Source organism: Taudactylus pleione, unplaced genomic scaffold (genome assembly GCF_031769625.1).
Source record: "Taudactylus pleione unplaced genomic scaffold, aTauple2 ptg000258l, whole genome shotgun sequence".
Lineage (NCBI taxonomy): Eukaryota > Metazoa > Chordata > Amphibia > Anura > Myobatrachidae > Taudactylus > Taudactylus pleione.
This window is the reverse complement of record NW_028284660.1, coordinates 4,733,155-4,759,039: the sequence shown is the minus strand read 5'-3', so window position 1 is coordinate 4,759,039 and position 25,885 is coordinate 4,733,155. Positions and strand designations below refer to the sequence as shown.

General features: G+C 44.5%; 1 pseudogene; it reads left to right on the top strand.

The window, feature by feature from the left end:
- LOC148514824 (uncharacterized) overlaps positions 1 to 24,643 on the top strand; it is an 81,309-nt pseudogene extending 56,666 nt beyond the window's left edge.
- The last annotated feature ends 1,242 nt before the right edge of the window (positions 24,644 to 25,885 follow it).

Sequence of the window (25,885 nt, the reverse complement as noted above, 5' to 3'; positions counted from 1 at the left end):
ACTCTAACAGTGCATGTTTTCCAGATGGCCTAGTTGGTACACAGGTGTATTTATTACTGGCTGACACATGTTAAAAGACCAACAGGTGGTGCTAATTTGTGATACTGAGGAGAACATGCAGCACTAGTAAATTAAATTAATTATATAGTATTTCAACTGTGGTCATGGTGTGGGCTGGGGAGGTGGGTTAACAGGCAACTGAACCCCCCCCCCTTCCCTGCATTTACCTTTGGAGGCTGCAGGCAGCTGACAAATCCTGTTTTACTAATGCACGTATCCATTTAACTAGTGTGGGGATTGAGCCTGTGCAAATAGAAACCGCTGCCACCCATTGATTTTACACCGGCATCCGCAATTATCATCATTAGTGTCTCCACTTGCACCAGCGTCATGCTAGGTGCAAGAGACCTGTCTACTGGGTTTATCTTCTTTCCATGCCTGTACCGCCATCCTTTGGTCCCCTTTTACATATAAATGCACATATCATGCAGCGCTTTCGATTCACGCCTAAATCACTCCCATGACTTACACAAGTCAGGTTACGGTGCGGTCGCTGTGCTACCATTCAGTTCTCACCCTGAAATGCCCTATTTCATGGGCAGACAGATCCGACCATGTCACTTTTGTGCATAAAATAATATTGCTAATGCCCTAAGACAACCAAACTATGCCAGATTCAGCCCAGTCATATCACCATGTAGCTATGATCATGTCCCAAACCAGTAGGCAGCGTCATTGTTGTCCATAGGGAATCAGGACTGTCTAAAAACAAATTAACATTGTTATGGGTAAGTGCTGTACACCAAGAGGGCAGCCATGTTATTGTGTGTATACGGATACTTCATTTACCTCAGGTTTCTGATTCCCTATGGCAATTATACTACTTTGATAATAGTGACAAACTGTGTCAGTGTCACTATTTCAGGTAATTACTGTATTAAAGCTCAAGCCAAAGAATGATTGCAGTTGCTCATCTCTCTAAACGCATAACTTACCAGCCCCATCTGATCCTTATATAGGCCACTAGTGAGATGAGGTTCTTGTTTTGTGTTATTAAAGCACTGACGGTCTCTTTACCATTACTGACCATTGAGTGTGTTTCCTTAATATCTCTAAGTGAAATGTTCATCTAGTCTGGTTAGACCACACAGGAAGAGCAGAATGTTCAATCACACATCATATACCACATTATATCTATATAATTAGTTACTGTGTAGCTGTATCTTAGACATTACCCGGCTCTGCTAAGTAATGGATACATCAGGTAAGTTGTATTTCTTTGTATTATAAATGATGCAAAAACTGTGATCATGTGATCAGCTCAGGGAAGAGCTCACCTGTATGTTAGCAAATGTGATCATGTGACCAGCTCAGAGAAGAGCTCACCTGTATGTTGGAAAATGTGGGAATTCTGGTATAAATTTAAAAAGTGGAAGATTGTTCCAGCATAATTACTTGTATCAAGACCATGTGATGTCACTGGTTTCCAAGCTGTGCAAGGCTTTCCTGTCTCTAGTATGATAAGTGTATATTATAGTACAATAATGTCATTCTGAAATCTGAATATTGCTTTGCAGTGTCCTTGCATTATCTGTATGTAAGTGAGATGAATAAAGCTGAGTGGATGAGGGGGGGGCTGTAATCATCTTTAAATAATTGCAGATTTCAGCTGTTTGGTGCTTCTGAGACTACCCTTTAACTCTGAGGTTCCTAAACTTGGTCCTCAACAGTAAAGACAATCTAACAGTCCAGGTTTTAAGGATGTCCATGCTTGACTACAGGTGACTATTAGTACCTCAGTCAATTTGATTTAACCACCTGTGCTCAAACATGAATATCTCTAAAACCTGAACTGTTGGGGAGCCTTGAGGACCGCATTTGGGAAGCTCTGCTTAACTACTTGCTTGTCACATAATGCGACCACGTCAGTCTGTGCGTTCTGTGATATGGTCACAAACAAAGCGACCAGTCAGAAATGCCCACTTGGCGGCAGATAGAAGATAATCTTCCAGCAGCCGCCAATCAAAGGGACCTCCTGACCTCTCTGCATCCTTACACCCTCCCCCCAGTGTCTGCTGTGCAGCCAATCACTGCTGATCAGGGAGCCTGGCAGCAGCCACCATCTGATGGCTGCAGGGAGGAACAACCACCGGAGAAATGTAAATATATCACCCCTCAGCTGCTATAGTCACAAGGTCATGATGTTCTGATCATTGATGGTCCCGATAGATCACTGATCAATGTGAAAAACTATATTAATGTTATGTGTTTAAGAAATATATATTTTTATATGTATATAACAATAAAAGTTATGTTTTAATATTTGGTAGGTGTACACCGCACATTACAATTATTTTCTTCCCTTTTGGATTATGGTATATTTATATTTGTCGGTGGTAGTGCCCCCTTTATACATGAAAAAAGGAGAATTATGATTTAAATAGTACTGAATATCTGAAACATGTGGCTTTTTTATTTCTTTGAAATATAACCTATGCATTTGTTCAGGGGCGTATCTATAATGGGTGCAGGGAGTGCGGGGCACATGGGCCCCTGGGTCCAGGGGGGCCCACACCACAACCCCTGCACCCGTAGGTAATTATACTTACCTCTCCGCCGATTCCTGAAGTGCTGCTCCGCAGTGCCGGACCGGCGCTGTAGAGCAGCAAACACTCACTGGGAAAATGGTGGCAGTCATTTTCCCAGTGATCTGCGCATGCGCAGAAAAGATCTCCCCGGGATAGTAGGCGCGGGTTGCCATCCAGTCAGTATCTGCGTTGGCTCTATGGTAGACAGTGATTAAGAAGAAAGCTAAAGTATAGGAAACTCCACCCCACTGGAGTTTCCTATACTTCAGCTTTACAGCTATACAGAGGTTCCCCACTGGCCAACAAGGACAGCTCTAGGGTGAAGAGCTGGGGGAGTGACAGCTGAAGGGACCCACAGGCAGCCAATCTTAGGGAAAGTACTGGTAGGGTAAGATAAATATTGACTGCACTGCATATACTACAAACAGCACTTGAATGATGCAGGCTAGTAATGGCTCCATTTACTCATAGAGCCTATGTACAAATCAGTGATGTGCGGTCAGGTGAGACAGAGCCTCTCCTGTCATACTTAGGTATACATCACAGGTTTTAATATAAATTTATAAGAAAGATTTGTAGAACATATTATAAATATCTTCTTTGTTTTATTCTTATAATTTTTATAGTCAAAACTCTGGAGTAAAAAGTGTATGGTAGGTGAGGCACTGCCTCCCCTGTCTACCTTTTCCGCACATCCCTGATCAAAACTCACAAAATTTACAGCACTATATACTGCTGCGCCTTTGTATAATGCTCACATGAACCCTCGGGTTCATATACAGTATGTATCTGTAAATCTGGCTCTGATACTAGCCAGTGCCTCCCCATAGCCCGAACATGACTGGTGAGTGTGAGGAGGGGTAGAGGAGCCAGTGTAGGAATTGATGGAAAGGATATGTAGATACAGAGCAGCTGGAAAGACAAATTATGATTTGAGCAGCAGAGTTTAGAATGGAGCAGAGAAGAGGGAGTTGGAAGGAAGGAAGGCCAGATAGAAGAAGGTTGCATTAACCTAGCAATTACTACTGGGTGGATGAGGGCTTTAGTTGCATAGAGGGTTCTGCTCCTGCATACATTATGAAGGTGGCACTGGTATAAATGGAAGAGGGCATGAATGTGAAGTTTGAAAGTGAGGGAGGAGTCATGGATTACTTTTAGGCTGCAGACTTGTGGGAAAGAAGAGAATGTAATGTTGTCAATACATAGTGAAATTTAATTAGGTGAGGAAACTCAGATGAGCAGGAAGATGACATGTTTATTTTAAAAGAGTACTGATACATTCAGGAAGGCAATGGAGGGGATTCTGAGTACTATTTGCATAGAGATGGTATTTGAGGCCAAATGAGCTGAAAATCTCAGCAAGGGAAGTATATAAGAAGGATAGAAGCCAATAACAATACCTTGAGAGATTCCAACAGTTACCAGAAGAGGCGGGGTGGTTGAGTCATGAGAAGAGACAGAGAAAGAATGGTCAGACAGGTATAAATACATCCAGGTCGACCGACACTAATATAGGCCACAGCTTTGTCCTAACTACCTCTCTTCTTTCTTTCAAGAAGTGTTGCCATCTGTCAATGTAAACTGTGCAGTTTTCCGATGCCAAGGGCCTATAAGAAGCTTATAAGAAGGTTAGGCCACTTACTTTCTGGGACATTTCATGCAAGCTTAGAGGTAGATACAGCATCCAGTATAAGTCTCTGGCATTGATGAAGTGCAACAGTGCATGTGCAAGTAGCTGACCAGATCTTATGTCTTTAGTAGCATGACCCCTGATGCTTCAGTATAAAGCAGGAGTAGACTTAACAGTCGATGCTAGGTGATTGTTAGTGCTACCAAATTTATTCCTGCACACCACACTATGTATCCTGTGTAATTATCTTTCTACCGATCCTGGCTTGGGATTGATTACAAACTTCTGGTACAGTATGCTCCTGTTGCTGATGCAGTGTATTGACCCCAGCTTCTCTGATTACATGCCTTTGTTCTGGTGGTACCTTGGTACCAAAGATTAGAAAATTACAGTATCTCTTTTGTGATGCACTTGAGTTAAATTATAACTTTTATTATTTTATTGAAATAAAATCAAGACCTCTTTTAGGACTGTATTCAATTTGCCACGAAAAGCGCCGTTTGGAGAAAAGTTTTTAGCCGATTTTGACTTTTCGCCTGTTTTCAAAGTATCTCAGTATTCCATTCCAGGACATTTCACCTACGCAAAAACTTTTCAAGGAAAGATACAGCAGGCAAAAAAGTTTCTCCACCTATAGGCAGACAAAATTGTTATTTTGGGGTGCAAATGTGGAGTTTTGATCCAGAACCCTTTGGACACCCCCCTAATGACTAATCGATCAAAAAAAAAGGAAACAAAAAAAAAATTTGTTTCTTTTTGCAAACATTTAAAAAGTGTTGGAAAATGGGTAAAAAGTGGGGGGCCCTGTACTTTGGGGGGCTATATGGACGGGACAGATATTTTGGGATTGCACGAGGCTGCAGCAGGTATGTTTTTAAGATTATTTAAATCTTCACTTTAGAGACATCAAAATATGCTAGTACCAATTTTAATGTGCTGCAAATTGAACTACAGTACTTATTTAAAAAAATAATAATAATTTTCTATAATTTTTTTGCACTTCTGCATTTATGCATATAACAGCCAATTCTGACACTTTAAGAACACAAAACACTTTTATTAGGGCTACTAGTACACTTGTATATTGATTACCAGTGTTAGTGCAGCTTTTTCTGGGGTACAGACTGATTTCCACTAAATCGTAGGTACTTTAAGCCAGTTTCGCTTTCGCCTATTCGCGTTTTTTACGTTTTGCCTGTTTTACAATTGAATAGGGCAAAAAGCAGGGACACGCATGAAGAAAACATTGCATCAAAACAGGCAAAAGAGACAAATTAATTTCGCTTTTCGCCAGATGGCATGACTCTTAGTGGTTATGGGCAGTGAAATAGGTTAAAAGTTATTAATTTAGTACTAATGTGGTAGCATCCTGAGAAAGACTACACAACAGAAATGAGGTTAGGCATTACCATGCTATGTACTGCTATACTAAATGATCCAGAGGTTCCCAAACTCAATCCTCAATGCACCACACAGTATAGGTTTTAGAGATATTCATGGTTGAGCACAGGGGGTTAAGTCAAATTGACTGAGGTACTAATTAAGTAACCTGTGGTAAAGTATGGATATCCTTAAAACCTGGACTGTTGGGCTGCCTTGAGGACCGAGTTTGGGATCCTCTGGAATAATACAATAATGCAATCAGCCTCTCATAGCTTTGCATGTGTGAAAGGTGTGCTATAGATCAAAGCTACAGATGTGTCCTGCTGCATCTTTGCTCAATACGCCATGTAGCGTGCCCTGCTAGTCATGCTGCATGCGATGTATTGAGTCTCATCATATTGTACTGAAGCGCAAGAAAAGCTGGAGAATGTAATACAACTTTCTGTCCACCAGATGTCGCTTTTCCTAAATTGCACTGTTCATGCATTAAAAAAAAGACAATACAATTGGTGTCATTTAGACCCACTCGCGAGCGGCAGTACGCTCGCAAGTGGTTTGATGGTCCCCACTGTGCATGCGCACGACGGAGGGAGCTCCGTCGTGCGCATGCGCGAGACCCGGCGAGCGAAGGACTTTCCATCGCTCCGGGTCTCGCACCAAAGGGGGCGTACTGTCGATGTTGATTGACAGCACGCCTCCTTTGGTGGGCGTGCCGGGGGCGTGCCTGCCAGATGAAGCCTGCTCCACTGACATCACTAGTGATGTCAGTGGGAGTGATTTTGGCTCTGATAGAGCCAAAATCACTCCTGGGCTTGTGGTTGAGAAACCCGACCACAGGGTTTCACTCGCAAGTCTGATGGTCACGATGGTCAAGACCATCGTGACCATCTTGTTGGACGTTCGTATATGCTGTGGGTGGTGACCCACAGCTATACGAGCGTCCAGGAGGACGCTCCATTTTAATGGAGGAGGGCCCTGATTCAGAGCGAGCGCTCTGGTCAGAGCGTCCGGCTCTGAATCAGGGCCAATGTCTGTAGTACCCCCGCTGATTGGCTGACAACCTGTCATTAGGTACGCTACAGTTGTTATGGATCGAGAGCTGTAATTGAGTGTGTAATAAAGGATTAAATCATTTGGTGTGCGAGTCCTGAGTACACTTTTGAAAAACAGTTTATAATATGTCCTGCCATCATTACTACAGTACATTATGCTAGATACAGGTATAAGCAAGATAACACCTCATTATAGAAAAGTCATTGCCAGTCCTTGTGACATTGTTCTGCAGTGATGTGTGGCACTCATACAGTGATAACATGCCTTAGAAATGAACAGTTGGGTTTGAAGGGCACTGTATAAAACTATCACTGAACTACAAATCTCAGCCCAGAAAGTGTTGTCTCTGGATTACAAACTGACTGTGCGTTTTATGCCACACACTTGCGGCAATATCAGCACTGCTTTGCCACTAGGAGCTTGGACAACTTGTCACTAATCGGTACTCATCAGTAAATGCCGATCACTGTGGCACTGTAGAAAGTAGTGTGCAGTGCTCACACAGTGATAACATGTCTTAGAAAGTAAGTAGTGGGACTTGAGCAGTGTTGTATAAAACCATCACTGAACTACAAATCTCAGCCCAGAAAGAGTTGTCTGTGGATTACAAACTGACTGTGCATTTTACACCGCACACTTGAGGCAATGTCGACACTGCTGTGCCACTAGAATCTTGGACAACATGTCACTAATCGGTACACATCGCAGTATTAAGACAGCGAAATTCACACACACCCTGATTAAAACATGGCCTTTGCATGCATACGCTCCAAACATTAATATCCGATGTCTTGCATCCTGCGTCGTGTGTCCTGAGTGCTGCTATTATAGTATATGCTGTGGAAAATGGTGTTTAGGCAGCAACTATATCCAGGAGGGAGCTGCAGATCCTCCTTCAATGGAGGGATCAGCCACTTCTCAGCAATGCTGATAAGCGCCAGACATTTTTAAATGCCCGGCTCAATATCCTGGCCCAATTAAACCGGATTAGATTGATTCGCTCCCTTCAGCGCCACTGGAGCGATTTAGTGAGGAAAGATGCCCCACAACTGCAGAGGTTCAGGCAACATCTTGCCCGTAGTAATTACAGTATTACTGTAGAATTACAGTAGTTAAGTATAGCCAATCAGGATCCTCCATAGTGCCATTACTGTGTGACATAAGGTGAATGAGCTTTGTGTGCCATAAACTGTAGAGCTACAAGATGGGTATACACTGGACGATATGTCATCTGATCCTGCAGTTTGGACAACATATCGTAATTGGGCAGTGTGTACCTGCTATGTCGCTGACGATGCGTGCTCCTGCACATTATCAGCGACATCGCCCTTTGAACCTGCATGCATGTTATCTAGTTTTGCTTAGCCCACTGCACATCCTGTATTAAAACAGGAATGACCATTGGTGAATGAAACCATTGATGAGTAACCTACCGATGATCATCCCTAAAGCTTGGTACACATGATGGCAGGGGCCATGTTGCATTTGGCAGCATGGTCCTTGCTAACGTTGTTGCCAGTTGGACCTGCATCCCACCACTGCTCAAGACCCACTACTTATTTTCTAAGATATGTCATCACTGTATGAGCACTACACACAACTTTTTACAGTGCTGAAGTGACCAGCACTTACTTATGTGTACTGATTAGTGACATGTTGTCCAAGTTCCTAGGGCACAGCAGTGTGGTCATTGCTGCAAGTGTGCAGCATAAAACGCACAGTCAGTTTGTAATTCAGGTACACCTCTTTCTGGGCTGAGACTTGTAGCTCAGTGATAATTTTATACACCACTGCTCAAGTCCCACTACTCATTTTCTAAGGCATGTCACCACTGTCACAGCGCTACACACCACTTTCTACAGTGCAGCAGTGACCAGCACTAACTGATGAGTACCAATTAGCAACATGTTGTACAAACTCCTAGCAGCACAGCAGTGCTAACTTTGCCACAAGTATGTGGCATAAAATGCACAGTCAGTTTGCAATCTAAAGATACCTATTTATGGGCATAGATTTGTGGTTCATTGATGATTTCATACAGCGTTGCTAAAACCCCACTACTAATTTCTAAGGCATGCCATCAATATGTGAGTGCCACACATCACTGATGAAAATAGCCTGCCATGCAGAATTACGACAGTACTGTATACTGTATTAAAGTCACTGTTTACACTCTGCAGTATTGTACAATATGTGATTGGTCCGCATGTCGCAGCTTACTGTTCTGTTGTATTCTGTAGTGCCATTACTGTATCTATCTACTATTCACCACTTACACTGTATTCACACTTATTCAGTGGAGCACTGGCCACCCAGCAGTGAAGCTGTGTATTGCATGCTGTAGATGTTGTCAAGTCTCACTGTGCCTTACCGTGCCATGCCGCACTATTCTCCTGCCATAACTTAGAAGCATAGGCGAAACTAGAGATCTGGTAATGGGTGGTCCCAGTTTTAGCACATCAGATATTGTGTTACTGTTTCTTGAAAAAAAAATTGTATCACACACACCAGTGGCGTCCATCCCCATGGTGTTACCCTATGTTGAGAGGGACAATCTGTGCACACCACTGAAAAGGGGGTGTGGCCTCATGAACAGTGGGTGTGGTCACTTGGGAAGGGGTATGGCCTTGCCAGTGGTCTGGTGTGGTGGGGGGTGCCAGTAGTACAGGTGAGCACTGTGCAGTGCCAGCTCCCTCACACTGTCAAGAGTCGAGTGCTGCATTTAATGCTACAGTGCAGTACCCGGCTCCTGTCACCTTGGAGTCACCCCATAGCGGGTTTTTGGGGCCCCAGTCAGTTTGAAAGTCTTTTCTTACCTATATGGTGGTTTCTCTTCAACAATGAACCTCTGAGGAATTTGCACATCACTGGGCAGCGTCTTCAGCCGGTATTCACTATTCATGTAGGAGATCACATTGTCTGGAAGATGCCTGTTTACGTAGAAATATAACCCATGTCATCATCATAACCAAATAATATATACTGTAGTAACAGAAGCTTTTGTGCAGGAAAAATATAAATTTCCCTGATCAAACTTCTGCGTCTCTCCAGGCTCCCCTGTGTTACTCCAGACCCCCCAATGTCTCCATCCCCAGGTCCCTCTTGTGGTTCTCCAGACTCTATGTGTCTCTTTATCTCCAGGCCTCCATGTTTCTCTATCTCCAGACCCCCTTGTCTCTAACCAGGACCCCCTGGGCCTCTCCATCCCCGGGACCACCTGCATCTCTCCATCCTTAGGCTCACCTGTGGCTCTCAGCCTCATTCCCCCAGCCCCAGTTTGCCTCTTTCAGCCCCATTCCCCCGGCCCCAGTGTGCATATCTCAGCCCCATTCCCCCGGCCCCAGTGTGCGTATCTCAACCCTATTCCCCCGGCCCCAGTGTGCATCTCTCAGCCCCATTCCCCCGGTCCCATTGTGCGTCTCTCAGCCCCATTTCCCCGGTCCCAGTGTGCATAACTCAGCCCCATTCCCCAGACCCCAGTGTGCTTATCTCAACCCCATTCCCCCGGTCCCAGGGTGTGTCTCTCAGCCCCATTCCCCCAGCCCCAGCATGTGTCTCTCAGCTCCATTCCTCGGCCCCAGCATGAGTCTCTCAGCTCCATTCCCCTGGCCCCAGTGTGTGTCAGCATCATTCCCCATCCCATGTCACCCCAGCCCAGTGCAGTCTGCTCCAACCCCCCCAGCTCTGTGTGCAGTCAGCTCCTACCCCCCCAGCCCCCTATGCAGTCAGCTCCAATCACCCCCAGCCCCCTATGCAGTCAGCTCCAACCCCCCCAGACCCCCTCTTTGTCACATCATTGAGCCCTCACAGCACAGACCCATCACCTCTAAACATAGACCCCCCTCACAGCACAGACCCCCTTTCTCACATCACTTACCCCTCTCACAACAGACCCCCCACCCTCACAGCACAGACTCCCTCTTTCTCACATTACTGACCCCTCTTACCACAGAACCCCTCACAGCATAGACCCCCTCTTTCTCACATCAAAGATCCCCCTCGCAGCACAAACCCCCCTTGCAACACAGACCCCCCTCACAGCACAGACCCCCTCTTTCTCACAGTACAGACCCCCCCTAACAGCACAGACACCCTCTTTCTCACAGCACAGAATCCCCCTCACAGCACAGACCCCCTCTTTCTCACAGCACAAACCCCCTTCCCAGCACAAACCCCACCTCACAACACAGACCCCCTCTCACAGCACAGACCCCCCCACACAGCACAGACCCCCCCTCACCCCCCACTCACAGCACAAATCCCCCCTCACAGCACAGACCCCCCCTTGCAGAACAGACCCCCCTACAGCACAGACCCCCCCTCACAGCACAGACCACCTCTTTCTCACAGCACAGACCCCCTCTTTCTCACAGCACAGAACCCCCCTCACAGCACAGACCCCCCATCACAGCATAGACCCCCTCTTTCTCACAGCACAGACCCCCTCTTTCTCACAGCACAAACCTCCCCTCACAGCACAGAACCTCTCCTCACAACACAGACCCCCTCTCACAGCACAGACCCCCCCTCACCCCCTTCACAGCACAGATCCCCCTCGCAGCACAGACCCCCCTCGCAGCACAACCCCCTCCTCACAGCACAACCCCCCCCTCAAAACACAGACCATTTGGTTACCTCACCTGTGCCTCCAGGCTCCCAGCGCTGGGTCACATGTGTGGAGGTGAGAGGGAATCGGCTGCTGCTGTACCCGGTAAGTCTCCTCCCCTGTAAGCTGCGGTGCGGGTAAGGTCACAGTGTTCTCCACCCCATGGCAGCAGGTGACAGTGAGAGCACCTTGGCTCCACGCTAGCATAGCGCGCGAGCGTGCATGGCATGACGTCACTGTGTGCTCACACACAAGGATGAGTTCGATTGGTGATGCCTGTTTAGGTAGAGAGGCGGAGGTGCAGAATATGAAGGTCCTCCCACTCAGGTGGTGGCGGCCTGAGTGGCATTACGGGAGCCCATTAATTATATTTAAAAAAAATGTAAATTGGTGGCAGAGGCTAATGGGTGGTCCGGTGCACCCCCAGACCATCCCTTAGTTTCGCCTATGCTTAGAAGCCATTATGGTGCGCTATGAGCAAAGATGTAGCCGGACACATTTGTAGTTAGAAACCGATAGTTATAATGCGAGTAATAGTAGAATTATTGGACTTAACTAGTAGTTTTTGCACAATATTTAAAATTAATTTTTCCCTGAGTGACAGGTCATTTTTTCTTGATTAGATTAGTTATCGTGTTCCAAACCCAGTATGAGTATTATTTAGTGTTCTGACATCTGGACCACTTTTTAGTGTGTTATACCCACAAAAGGAACTTGACCTAGATTTCTACCTCATCTGTTTACTGTTATCAATTTTGCCTACTAGTGTGCTGAACTCAGGAATGTCTCGACTCTATTACACAGTGTTTATCATATTATCCATACCTGTACTATTCATCCTTTATAACATATGCCAATATGCCAATTTATAACAGCTGGTGCGTTGTTTATTCCTTGATGACATACTGTACTTGCTACTGACACTGCAATTCTCCACTGTACCACACTGGGAAAGTTTATACCTGGGTGGCCTTTCTGGCTCCCCAGCCTTCTGTAGCTGCTCTTTATTCAAGAGCTGCCAATTAGGGAAATGATTCTGCCCTTACCACACTGCTTTGGATATTAAATCTGATTGAAAGTTATTAATTCCAGCCAGAGCTTTGGCCTACTCAACTCCTTCTTTTCCTGCCATTGGGCTACTTAGTTACCGCTTTCCTATATATCAAGCTCCTCTACAGTAGTCCTGGATCTATAGTTCCAGAGCCAGCTATCCATGACTTCTCCTAAACTCCAAACAAAACTCCAATTCATAGTTTTGACCTTATACTTGATCCATACCTCCTAGATCCTCACCTGTTGAATACTGGGTCTTCAATTCCTCCTTCTCTCCCTACTGGCCTTCTTAACTCCAACCTTTACGGAGCTGCTCTCCCTCCAGGACCTTCAAATTGGCCATAGTGTTGGACTAGTCACATCACATCTCCTCCCTTCCCCTCTAGTTGTAATTTATCTGCTGTTTCCAAACATATCATACATGACTTCTCTGGACCTGCCATCATGTTGGCCTGCACCTTAAACTGTTGGCCCTGCCTCCTTGATTCACAAATGATGTCTCCTGGGTTCTAAATTAGTGCCAGACCCTCCTACACATTTCATCTGCCACTTTTAATCTTGCCCACGGCTCTGGACTAAGCTTGGAGCCCTTAGACTGTTTTGACTCACCTGGAAACTACATCCAATTCCCAGCTATTCTATACTTTAGACCATGGCTCTAGCCTAGCCTTGGACTCTATTTTCCTTTGGTCTGTATATTTATTTTTCAAGCCATGAATGCAGTTACCATTGCTCTTCCTTCTGTTACTTTTATTAATTTCACAGAGAGTTATATATTTGATTGCCTATCACTGTCCTCCTACAGCATGATTGATTTGCTATTGACATACTTACTTGCATTGCCATCACAATATATATATTTTTTAAACTGTGCTATGTTACTATTTTACCAATGCTTAACCTAATTTGCATTTTTTTTGCTCTTTTTATTTTATTTTCTACCACAGATCTCACTGCTATTATTGTTCACATTATTTGCCTTTGTCTCATTAACCATGATCTGCTATTGCACTTCTTTCTTACACCACTTTTCCCCATTCACTTTTTTGAATCACCCTTTCTGGCTGCTTCCTGTTTTAATTTTGTTTCACTACTTCTCTGCTCCCATAGCAACTTCCTCCTTCACGGTTTCTTCCTCCTTTCCCTTTGTCCACATGATGTACCCCACCTTTAATTCCTACATGCTTACCATCTTCATAAACTCTTCTTTCACCAGACACTGCTTTTTCCTTCTCCCCTACTTTCCGCTCCCTCCTTATACCTCTATCTTCTCTACACTGCCAGCCTTTCTCCAACAGTGTAGCCAGATTTGAAAGTTTGAGGAAGCAAACTGTAAAAAATATACACCAACTGAATAGCAATATGTGCAGCGAATGGGAAAACTTAGACAACAGTGTAGGAGCCCCTTCCATGGTCACAGGTAGAGCACCTTTACCAGCTAGGACCCAGATAAGTAGAAAGCTACTGTACTCCTTTCTGCTTAAACTCAAATCTTTTAGAAGATATTAAGCAGGGCAAGATTTATGTTAGTGGGAGCATTCATTTCCCCCTTCTTCCACCCTTGTTATGCTACTGCACCCCTTTTCCCAAGCCACTTTCCCGGTTTCTACCTACCCCATTTGCTTTCAATCCAATCTTTTCACCCCAATTTTTGGTCCCCCCACTAAGATCCACTCTCAAACTTTTAAACTCTACACTTTTTTGATCCACTTCTCTTGCCATCTCCCTTCCTTGCCCACCACTATCAGATTCCTTTCCTTACCTAGCCCCCATAAGCATCCTGATAATCTCCCCCTCTAATCACCCCAAATCTGTCTCACCTTATGCACCAGAAACACTGACAATCTCATCCCCCTCCTCCACACTCTAACTCTCTCACATAACCTCTAGATTGCCACGTCTTTCTGTAACAAACTACCATCCACTTCCTGTTCAACTACATCAACCTCCTAGTCATCACTGAATTGTGGTATTACGTGTTGTCTTACACAACTTCACCCACTGTCCTCTCCTCTGGTGGCTTCTCATTCTGTTATACCGCTCATCTTTTGAGTTGACAAAATGTTGAAATGGATGTCTTTCTATGCACCTGATGCTCCTTCAGATTCATACCCCATTGTCTTCCTTTGATGTTCTCGAAATTCACCTCCTCCACCCTATTCAACTTTGCATAGTAGTTGTCATCTATTGCACTCCTGGTCATGTCTCCAATTTCCTATATAACTTTGCTGCCTGTCTCCCATCACTTCCTTTCTCCCAATATTCCCTAATCTTGGGCAAATTTCAATATTTATTTATTAACAGTTTCTTATATAGTGCAGCATATTCCGTTGCACTTTACAAATGGAAACAACATTAATAGAACAACACCTGGTAGTAACAGACAGACATAAAGGTAAGAGGGCCCTGCTCTCAAATCTTATAATTTGTTAATAAACAAAGAAAGGTGCTACATATTGCAAATTGGTCCAGCCAGAATGCAGAGGCTATTGGTGAGCTGTATGATCCAGTCACACAGTAAAGTTGGCATAGGGTTAGTAGGATGTGAAATTGAAGAAAGAGAAAATATGTGATGATGTGTATACTTTAAGAAGGGAGTTAGATAGGGAAGCTATGAAGGTTATATGGGCATTTCTGTAATCTGATAAACTTGTCTGTAGAGAGAGTTTTCAGGGAACACTTGAATGTTTGGAGACTAGCAGAAATTCTTATTGTGCATAGGTAGGTGCAGCCCAAAAAAAGTCCTGTAACCATGCATGGGTACAAGTAATGCATATGGATGAGAGACGCAAATCTTGTGCAGAGCGGAGATGTCGGGTTGGAAGATATTTTGAGATAAGTGAAGAGATGTCTATTGGTGTGGTTTGGTTAATAGCTTTATGTGTGAGTGTAAGTATTTTATATTGAATACGGTAGAAGACCGGCAACCATGGGTGGGACTGACAGAGTGGATCAGCAGACAATGAACATTTAGCAAGAAAGATCAGCCTCGCAGCTGCATTGAAATGGATTGTAGTGGCAAGATCTGTTTTTGGGAAGACCAGTAAGGAAAATAATGCGGGACACGGACCAGCACAGATGGAGACAAATCTAGGGAGGATAGGTATATTTCAGTATCGTCCACGTACAGATCATACTGAAGACCAAAAGAGCTGATTAGTTTGCCAAGGGAGGTGATATAGATTGAGAAAAGCAGAGGACCTAAGACTGAGCCTTGTGGTACTCCAACTGATATAGTTAGCGAAGAGGAGGCAGAATCAGAAAAGCGAACAGTGAAACAGCGATTAGACAGGTAGGATGAGAACCAAGAAAGGGCTGTGTCCTGAGACCTAGGGATTGTAGTGTTTGTATGAGAAGAGAGTGATCAACAGTGTCAATTGCAGCAGAGACATCAAGAAGAATAAGTAGTGAGTAATGGCCTTTAGCCTTGACAGTGATCAGATCATTTACTACCTTAGTCAGTGCTGTCTCTGTGGAGTGTTGGGAACGAAAGCCTGACTGAAATGGATCCAATAAGTTGTGTGAGTTAAAAAAGTTTGTGAGGCGAGTGTAGGCAAGTCTCTCCAGTAGCTTGGAGGGGCATGGGAGCTGGGAGATAGGAATTTGAGAGAGAGTTAGGGCCAAAATTTTTTTTTTTTAAATTGGAGTGATCACTGCATGCTTGAACAGTGATGGAAAGATACCAGTAGAGAAAGACAGATTACAGATCTTAGTTAAGGGTGGGATGAACACAGGAGACAGAGCTTTAACAATTTGTGATGGTATAGGATCCAGAGGAGAGGAAGTAGTGAAGGAGGATGAGAAGAGTGTAGATACTTCAGCTTCATTTGTGAGGTCAAATGAAGAGGATGCGCCAGTGGGTTAAGGTAGGGAATTGAGCTGGTCACTGGCTGGGGAAGAGCCCATTTTGGATATTATCAATCTTGTCCTTGAAATAGGAAGCAATATCTTGTGCACTTATAGTAGCAGGTGGGTTGGGTGAGGGAGGGGTAAGAAGAGATTTAAATGTATTAAAATGTCGCTTGGGGTTAGAGGCATTGGCAGAGATAAGAAATTGGAAATACTGTATGTGTGTTTGGCAGTGTACAGAGCCTTACGATAAGAGTGGTAGATAGTCTTATTTGTGAGGCAGTCACTTGGAGTAGGAAATTTATGCCACTGATGCAAATTATCGCCACTGACGTAACTCTATGTAAGAGTTTTTGTAGATGCCTTGTTAATTTGGAATGCCACGGTTGACGTCTAAGGCTACATGGAGTGTGATGGGTAGCTGGAGCCACTTCATCAAAGGCTATTCTTAGAGTCTGGTTCAGGTGTGATACAGCTTTCTAAGAAGTGAACGTAGATATTGGTAAGAGTAATTGTTGCAGAGAGGTGGCTAGTTGTTGAAAATGAATAGCATTAAAATCTCTTTGGGTTTGAGGAGGCTTGGTTGATTTGATTGAAATTGAGGTTGACATAATGGAGGAGAGTGTGCAGGTGATAAGGTTATGATCTGAGAAAGGGAATTCAGAAACTGAGCACAGTCTGGTCTATTGTTGTCCACATCTTTTGGTCTCTCCTTACCTTTAGCCTTTCCCTTACCCCTTTACCTCCTCTCCCTCCAGGGTGCATATCTATAATGGGTGCAGGGTGTGCAGGGCACACAGGCCCCTGGGTCCAAGGGGGACCACACCACTAACTCAGCACCCATATTTTTAATAACCACCTCTCTGGCGTCCCACGTCTCAGCGCTGTAAAAATCACTTGGAAAATGGCTATTTTCCCAGTGTTATGTGCATGCGCAATAAGTAAAGAGCTGGGAAAATGGTGCCCAGAGTCTACTGCTGTGGCGCTGCACTCAGTGCGCTGCCGGTGGCTGGAGAGAGAGTAGGGGCCCCCAAATGGAGACTGCACATGGGGCCCCTCATCTCTTAGTATGCCCCTGTCTTCCACCCAAGGTTGCTTTCACCAAACATAAACTGACCATGATCCTTTCTCCTCCTCATCTGACTCACTTCTCTGTCTCTCTCATTGCCACCCACTTCTGCCACAAATGTGCTGTGTCCTTCTACAAAGCATCCTTACCACCTGCTACTGTATGAGCTCTATGGCACTGATCTGTCACTATTTCACAGATCCATGACTCAACCCAGGCATGACTAATGCACCAGAGACCTGCAAAAGTATTCTGTAACTAACTAGATATAATTTTAATTCCGTAAGGACTTACATGCAGTTTAGAAGGATGACAATTCCCTGACTATTCATTGTGACAGAACCTGTCCTCTAACATTTCTATCTCATTATCCTTGTACTAAATTCTGGAATTGTTCTGAGCAGCTGTTGAAGTTTAGCGAAACATATTAGGAAGTTGGTACACATGCAGTGGCGTAAGTTCACCCTAGATGCCCGGAGGCAAGTTATAATATGGTGCCCCCCCGTCACAGCCACTGACACTGTATTGTAGCAATTCGCATGCAGACAGGCTATAGACAGACGACAGCAGTAGCTGATGGTCTAACAAGGAGCTCTCAGGTCGGGGTGCCATGTATTGGGCGACTGTGACAGTACACTCTGGGTGCATAGTTACAGCTCTAAGTGGAGTGAATATGTTGTGGACAACAGAGGAGGTGCCCCTTCAGAGCTGGAGTCCGGCGGCAGGAACCTCCATTGTCTCCCATAGTTCTGCCCCTGTACAAATGCATCATACATGTGTGGGATTTCACATTAGCACACCTGTTCTGTCATTATATTAACCTGTCCTGTCAATTGCTAACATGTACATTATTATTTTCACTCCCAGATAAATCTCTCCAGACAAAGCTCTGGGTCCCTACCAGGAAGGGCGTCATTATTACTGTTCTCATTGGCGTCAACATCATCTTCATTCGCATCATTGCCGTTCTTGGTAAGTGACATCACAGCTGTGTAGTATCAGTGCCTGAGCATCTTCCGTATTGTATTGTACCCAGTTCTGACACCTGTCTCTGTCAGTATATGATGGAGCTCAATCTTTATATGTTGATAAATAAACATGGAGTAAACACAGCGGCTCTTTGAGATCTGGAGGCGCATTATCACCTGATAGATAACTTCTGGAAATAATTGCAAGCTGATAAACATGGTGTGATAAGTACAGGGGTATTTTATGAAATGATATAATGCAGAATTTATTTTCATTATTAACATCCTCAAGTTGTGCAGTAAATTACAATAACAAAGTGCTCAATTAATAAAGTAAAATGAGGCAAATGTGAAACACAAAGAGCAATAATATTAGAAGATGGCGCGTGCGCAAATGATAGAGAAGGCTCTGGCCGGAACCATTACTATCACCAGAGCCATCTTTGTGACTATATCACATGAAAGTTTGCACTGCTGGCAAAAAGTTAGTGAGGGGGGACTGAAGGGATACCAATCTGGGTGCAGGGGGTGCAGTGAGGGACCCACTTGACCCAGGGACCCATGTGCTCCACACACCCAGCACCCATAATAGATATGCCTATGAATAGCAGCCTTAAAAAAGTTAATCTACACAAGAGATCCTGCATAGTCCTGAATACCACATACGTGACCCCCAGTACATCTCCCAGGGAACATTCTGACTCATCACTTGTTATGAGCTGAAACCCCCAAAAAATGTTACCAATACAAAAATGTCTTCACTAACCACAATAACAAAACTTGTATATAAATTCATATTTGGCTCCTACTGTAGATTGGATACTCGGATGTCGACATGACTCACCTTCCCTTTTAATTAATAATTTAGAGTCTGCAATTTTGTAATAGTATAGATAAAATATTTGCTGTGCTAAACCAACCTCTCTCTTTGTCCTTCAGTTTATCAGTGTCAGTACCAAGATACAAATGATGAGAACTATAGGACAGAGACCAGCTCTGTGTGAGCTCCACCGGGACACTAGAAGGTAAATGCACTATCATCTGAAAAGTAACTCATGGAAATTCAGACCAAGTGGAAAATAAAACAGCATTTTGGAGCTCATTCAGAGTCGGTCGTGAGCGCTGAGCGCTCACAACCGACTCGATGTTGCCCCACAGGGCATGCACATGACGGAGCCGGGCTCCGTCGTGTGCATGCGCGAGACCCGGCTAACGACGGGCACTTCATCGTTAGGGGTCTCGTAGCAGATAGGGCGAGCTGTCGATGTTGAGTGACAGCTCGCCCCGTTTGTTGGGCGGGCCCGGCCAAATGGAGGCATTCCAGTCAGAACACTTGCCGTTTGGGGGCAGCCCCACTGACATCATTGCTGATGTCAGTGGGGAACTTCCCGCTCAAACAGAGCAGGAAGCTCCCTGGGGCTTACGAGTGCCCAGACCCTACCCTAGGGTCTGGTTGTAAGCCCCGATGGTTGCGATGGTCTTGACCATCGCGACCATCACCCATGTCGGTCGTCAGAGCTGTGGGTATTAACCCACAGCTTAACGATCGACAAGGAGGTGGCCGTTCAGGATGCAAGTGGCCGCCCTGATTCAGAGCGACCGCTTGCATCTAACGACCGCCTCTGAATGAAGCCCATTATGTGCATGTGTGCCAATAAGACTCTAAGCAAAGGGTGCTCCACCATTGTCACCCATTAAATACACCACCATATACATATGAGACAAAGATCTTTCTGCCCACAGCAACAGTTATCCTTGGGCAGGGAGTTTTCAGGGGTGTAATATAATAATTGTATTTCCACTCACTGTGGCTATTTTTTGTGGCTCTGTCTGAATTACAGATGTGTTCACATTCATCTAGTCTCCTTGTGCGTTAAACAGTCTTTCCAGTCGCGCCCAGCAAATAGGATGTACAAGCAACTTCTGCTGATTAAAATGATATGCAGCATGCCTATATTCTGTGTGTGACTGCGGGTGTATCTGCATGCAAAATGCTACATTACTGTGTTACAGCTGCTGACAATGTAACGTAGCATTTTGCATGCAGATACACCCGCAGTCACACACAGAATATAGGCATGTCGCATATCATTTTAATCAGCAGAAGTTGCTTGTACATACATTCTATTTTCATCACTTGTGAATAAGATGCATTTTAAGGGAAAGCATGAAAATATGCTCGGCACTACCGAGTGGCACGGCCATTACCCATGTAACGTGTAATGTGACTTGTAGCACACGGAGGATACATATATGTGGACACATCTGTAAGCTTCACTGCCACCGGTAACTCATATATTCTGCACCTGCCAGGTGAGATACATATGAGGATGGGGAGATATGGCAATAAGGTAAGGAGAAAAGTCATAATAAAATAATAATAGTGTAATAAAGTGGCCGGCAAGTTGCAAGAAAAACTTACAGATGTGTTCTCACATATGTACCTAGTGTCTGCGTTATACAACGCGAGACACCCGATGTGACTGAGACTGACAGGGGAGTACTGTAGCATACCATAGATTTCTTTAAATTCTATGGGGCCCTTTTATCAGGAAATCTTTGCGATTTATTCCGTGAAAACACCCGTTTTTGGGGGATACTAATAAATATTTAGTATCCCCTGACTGCATCATGAAGGGATTGCAGCAGCTGTATAAGCTACATATCACAAAACTAGCCATAAGAACCCTCCCGGCAATGGCCACCGCACATGTGTGGTCTGTAGACTACATCACAAGGATGGCCTCCTTTTGGAGACCTTGTCCTTGCATGTGATTTTTCATACATCCCAGCGCTATGATCGCATCCAGCCACGCAATCATGGGCACTAATATTGTGCTCAGATCAGATTGCAACTAAGAAACGCAATTATTAATAAACAGGCCCCAGTGTCTTACTCGCATCACAGACACAGCAAAACACCACTCAATCTATACTACAGAGACTGAGACATTGGCGTCTTTATTATGGGTGCAAGGTGTGTGGGGCACATGGGCCACTGGGTCCAGGGAGGCCCACACAGCACACCCTGCACTCATAGTTAATAATACCTACCATTCCGCAGACTCCGGTGTGCTGCTCCGCAGCGCCAGCAGCAACAAAATCACTGGGAAAATGGCGGCAGCCACATTCCCGGTGACCTGCTCACAGGTCCCCTCCTCTCTTAAAATGCCCCTGCACTGAGGTGGGGGGTGACTTTAACCACACCGGAATTAGTTTTCAATATGTGCCAAGTCACAGATTAAGCACAACATGGCTCAAGAAAAAAATGTGGCTGTTGCATCGGACACACAAGTATTCACACACACATCAGCGGCAGTTTTACCACTAGGCAACACAAGTGGTCGCCTAGGACCCAGTGGGTCCCATGTGGCTCGATAACAGGCCTATGTAATCGGACAGCATTTTTTCTTGCGCAGGGCTTGTTAAATACTTCCGACCCCGGCAGGCTCTCAAGGCATTGATTGGACAACTGCCAGGTGCCGGCTCTCTAACTTCTGTGGGAGGGAATCCTCCCGCTGAGCAAGCTGTATTTGCTGCCTTCAGGCTGGGGGCATGGTGTGGGCGGAACTGCCAGTGATGATGGGGAGTTGGGGACAGGTGCAGTGATGTCAACCAGAGACTGAATATTGCCTGTCACTGATACAGTGCTCGGCGACTGGTGCCATGCTGCTCTGGTGCTCTGCCATCACTCTAGAGTTGGCACAGCTCATGGTATGTGACCTGCTCCTCTGCTACCCCCGGTGCTTCCCAACCCCCGCCAGTGCCAGGCTCCTCCCCTGTTGTTCATATCTGTTAACCTCCCTGGCACAGTGTATGATGCTACTCTGATAGCACTGCTGCCAGTCCTTATTATCCACATATACCCATGTGCCACTCTGGAAAGTGATAATGTGGAGAGTGAGAAACAACCAACCAATCAGCTCCTAATTGCCATTTTTCAAACACTGTAAAGTGACAGGAACTGTAGGAGCTGATTGGTTGGTCGTTTATCGCTCTACACTTTATCACTTCCCAGAGCTTCATACATTTGCCCCAATATGTAATGGGAGAGAAGACCGTGATGTTACAATATTGGCTTATTATTATAAGCTGTGCAGCATGTGCATACAGTATGTTATACTCAGTAGGCCCAGCATGCACGCACATAACAGCATTGACTGTATGTAGCAGCGGGGAAGAAGGGAGTTGCTGGTGACAAATGTCTTACTCGGTGTATAACATAAACAATTCTAGGCAGCATGTGTGGCGCTATGCACATTACTTTAGGTACAATTTCCATGCACAGATACCCATGTGATGACAAGTTTTATTAGCACTTGATTCGCATGCAGAAAGCTGCAGGTGTTACACATGGAAAAACGTTAGGCTATAACTTGACTGAAGACCGCCTTTTTGCCAGCGTGCTGAATTAAATATATTAATTATTACACCTCTTTACCCCTCCCATGCCATACAGCATGCATGGTATGATAGAGCTACACAGGCTAATCTACAGGGCTGCATCCTCCTGTCTCACTTAATTGTATGTTAAAGAAAGGACAAGTACAACATCAACAATCAGTATAACATAAAACCATAAAAAGATGTAAAAATGTGAGTGGCATAAACTTAATAAATGGCAACAAAGAAAATGGAAGGGAACAATGGTAATATACACTTCCTATATGAAGTTTAATTATATAGCACCAGTATATTCCATAGCATGTAACAATCTCACTTAGGGCTCTATTTACTACAATCCGCATTTGTAATGCAGATTGTAGTGTGATATTATTGACTGAATTCGCATTGCGAATTCAGGCAATATCACAGGGATTTACTACAAATCCCTTGCAGGGACAGAGCTTGCACTGATTGTTGTTGTAAGATGCATGAATGAGGCAGTATTAGGAGGGCATGCTGGTTCTAGTAGTGCTAGTTGGAGTTCCCAGGGGTGACTCCCAGGTAAGCTGGCTCTTAATTTGGATGCATTTATGTACGTGCCTTTATCATGAGGCCTTACATTTGTCAATATATATATGTGCCTTCATTATGAGGCCTTATAATTGATACATATTACATTTGGGGTGAGCGTTTGGGCATTGGGCCCCTGATGCTAGTCTGGCTGGGCCTCCTCATGGCATCACCACTTAATACACATAGTTACTTTTCACATCACCTTTAATGTTTGTCTTTTATTCATATATTTTAACCCCTTTTTCATCACTTATTAATTAGTCTTATACATCAATACTTTACACTTCACTGTCATCCTTCCTCCTTTTCTCGTGTGATGCCCTGGGGGGGTCCTGGGCTGGACATTTTTTGGGGCGCCCTGCTCCCAGGACGTGAACCCCTTAGTGTTAGGGACTGCTAGTGACAGAGAAGCCGTGACGTGGCCTAGCAGCTTCCCATGTATTTGCAAATGCATGCAACTAATATCTCTGAATCTCTATTACCATATAGTCTTCATGTATTGTTGCAAGTATAATTCAGTGTGCTGAGGAACAATAGAGGGTTAAAACTCCCCCTTTTTTCTACATTTTCTCTAAATTCAGTGGTACGATCATACAAGCCTCCACAAAGGGAGGGGAGCAACACCGAGGTATAAGGCTAAATAGATGCAGTTCAGTGATTAATGATCTATGTAATAATGTAAGGCAGCTCATCTTGGATATACAGTAAATACTGATACCTGTGTGTAGCAGAGTTTGCAGGCTTATAGTACAATAGTAATCTAGAAAAAAAATAGTACAGTGGGAAAACTGTACAAAAAAAATCACAGCACAAAATAAAAAAAATAACACCGTGTCTTACAGGGTGTGCGCTGTGTCCTAATAACTGGCTGCTGTATGGGGACAACTGTTATTACTACTCACATGTTACACGTAGGACATGGAGTGAGAGCCAGGAGCAGTGTGAGATGATGGGAGGACACCTACTAGTCATAGAGGACCAGGGGCAGCAGGTACGGTCTATAGTCTACTGTATTCATAGTGATACTGTCTTATATCCAATATCATATTACATATAAATAGATCAATAATCATTTGCTACTGTATCTTATGTCACATTGCTACAGGTATTTATATGCCGAGGTCTCACACAACAGACAGATGACAGGTATTGGATTGGACTGTATCACTATAACACCAGCCTGTAAGTAAATCTGATGTTCTATACAGTCTCATTTTAATATTGACCTTTAATCCAGGTCATGCACCTGTCCATGTGTGTGTCGGTGCCATCAGTGACCATCCTATAATGACTGATTACTTCTCAGCACCTCCAGCTCATTGTAATGTGATTTTCTGTTTTGTCTTTTTTTGCTTTTTTCCACACAGATTCCAGCTGGAGGATAATACTGAGAACTGTGCACTAATGGATAAAGCTGGTTATTACACTGACAGCTGTAATTCTGCTTATAGATTCATATGTCAGAGGAAAGCTGTGAAGATCTGACATTGATATTATAGGATAATGTACTGATGTATCATTTGAGGCTATAGATAAATATTTGACATCTGATTTATGTTCCAATAAGACAAAAATAACCCTTTCTTGACTTTAGTTTGAAATCTGTATCTGTGGAACATGTGTCACAGACCTGACCAATCAGATGGATACAAATAAAGCAACAATAAACCAAAACTGTAATATTGTTATTTCCAAATTTTAAAAAAAGGATTTGTTGGGTATTGAAGGATCACCTCAATCAACCTTGCCATTACCATCATAGGCTTTCAGTCTATGTAGCGATTCCCACCATAGACTTCAATGGAGCTTTCCCACCATTGAAGTCTATGGGGGAAAGTATGACAGGCAGCCTGAACACTTTGAGCCAATCAGTGGGCAGCTTCTACAGAAGCACCTGCTGATGGGCTGGCGGCTCTTGCAATGGCAGGAGTCACATGGGTGCCGGTTATTCGCGCGAAGGAAGGGTATATGGATTTGCGTGACGTTTTTTTTTAACCCTGTGAATACATGGACAGAGGAGGATATCATCTACACTAGGAATAGGTGAGTATGGAATTTGTTTTTTACAGGTGCCGTGGATTCTACTGGACACTGGGACGTAAATGGCTACAGGGATTATAGGTGAATATGCGTGAGTGTGAGTGTGAATGTATACTTTAATAACATTTTGCTTTCACGGTGTATGAGTCTTGTCTTTATTTTAATATTCCTTTTGCAGGTGAACTACAGGTACCAGCAGGCCCTTAATGCCCTGAATGCCGGTGCTTGTTGTTCTCCAAGTACCAGTATGTGGGAGAGGATGCTGGGACCTGTAGTTCTCCAACAATAGACAATATTATTAAATCTATTTTTTACACAACACTTTAACACAATCAACCCGGCACCCACCTGCCAGGGGTGCCAAGGATAGCCCTGGGATATCAGCCCAGGCCTGGGGTGCCCTGGAAAGGGGGACCCCTTTATTGGGGGGATCACCGCCTCCCCAGGGATCCATGGCCTGGGCTGACTAGTAGTCAGGTGTAATGCTTTGGCCGGGGGACCCGGTGAAAGGGTTCCCCTGGCTGTGGCAGCACACCGCCCTGTATTTCCACAACCAGGACCGGTTCAACAAAGCCTTGTGCTGGTTCATAAAATACAGGGGAACCCTATGCATTTTTTCTCTTGTATTTTAAGAACCAAGACAGGCTCAGCAGAGCCCAGTGCTGGTTCTTAAAATACAGTTGACCC